Raw genomic sequence first — 1,619 nt, forward strand, 5'->3', positions numbered from 1 at the left:
GTACCTTTCATTCCGCGGATGAGCTCCAGGCAGTCACAGGAAGGCCAAAGAGAATAAAGCCTGACTTCCCACCGAGAAGGCCTCCGGGCAGCAGTAGACTGCTTGCCCTTTCAGAAGGTCTCTTCTCCAGGCCTCCAACCTGCAAGGCTGCCGTCCAGCTTTTGCACCCACATGTCCACAACTGCGGCTGCCAATGCCTTCAAATCGATTTTTCTATAAACCTACATACATCCCATTGATGGTACTTTTTTGGAGAGCAGTGGCTAAAGCACTTATTTGTAGTTTTTTGCCTTTAGGCTCCTGGTTCCCTATGGCTCTAAACGGTGTAGTGGAACAATTACCTAAGGACGTGGAAGTAGCCAAGACTTCAGATGAGACCACAGCCTTGAGCGTTATTCTGATTACACTTTCTAGAGGGTCAAGCACCCAGGTTCCTGACTGCAGAGCTGCAAAGTAACGTTTAAATAAAGACTATGAGCTGAACTTAAGAAATTTCTTTGGCACAATCGAGTGTAACTGAGACATATTTGAACTGAGGTTCTGGGGACATGGGTCTGAACACACGACCACTTCGAAACAGTTTGTGCAGACCTCGCACCTCTGAAGTCTCATTTTCTCTACCGGTGATGACAGAAGGCCCGGCAGAGCGTCAGCCTCCCGCAACTGTTATAATCCAGTGTCTCTATTAATCCTGCTGTTTTTTCATTACAACAAAGACTGATAAAAGTCAGTAGAACACACCCCGAAGTACCAGGTGTTTGGATTTGATGGCCGCAGTCCAGCTTTCTTTTCTGCCCATAGCTGTCTGAACTAGTCGTTCTTGTCCCCACCCAGGCATTCTCCATCAGTGGCCAATCAAGGTGAAATGACTTCTGCAGCGCTCTGCCTAAGGCTAGGCAGGCTCACAGCACATGCTGTGTTGTTCAGGCTCTGGACGTGTGCACTGCTTTGGCATTCAGAGCTTCGCTGCGCCTTGCACTTTGTGAATCAACTCTGAGGATGTACAGTGGGAAGGGACCCTTTGCCAGGCTTGAGCCCTGCTCCTCCTCAGGTCCAGAGAGGCGTGTCCATGCCCCTCTGCCCTGCGGCTGCTCTGGGGCAGCAATGCCAAGAGCGGGGGACTGGCTGCAGTGAAGGGCAGGATTCGCTCTGGCACCTGGACCCACTAAAAACGCGGTGTTATCTGTTGGGCCCCAGGTTCCTATGCCTTCAGTATGACATGAAAGAACGAGGGAGAGGGGAAGGCAAGAGAGGAGTGGGAGAGACGAAGAGAGGCAGGCAAGCAAGGCAAAGCTAAGCTAAGAGAACTGGACAGAAGAGTGAAACGATGGCCCGGAGCCTGGCGGAGGGGCAGCGCAGGGACACGGAGGCGGGCGGGGAGCGCGCCGCTCCCGCGCCGCATCCCAGCCCGGGTCGGCTCCGGGGCGCTCAGGCCGGCGAGCTCCGGCTCGGCCCGTCCCCTCCCCGCCCGGGAGCGGCGCCCTGCTCCGAGCGGCTGTCCCCTCCCGGCCCGCCCCGGGGCCACTTCTCCCTTTCTGCCCTCGGAGCCGGAGCGACGCCCGGGTCGGCAGCCGCGCCCGGGGACCGGGACCGCGCGCCGCGCACCTGAGCCCCCGCCC

This window comes from Octodon degus, unplaced genomic scaffold (genome assembly GCF_000260255.1).
Source record: "Octodon degus isolate 3935 unplaced genomic scaffold, OctDeg1.0 scaffold00024, whole genome shotgun sequence".
Taxonomy (NCBI): Eukaryota; Metazoa; Chordata; class Mammalia; order Rodentia; family Octodontidae; genus Octodon; species Octodon degus.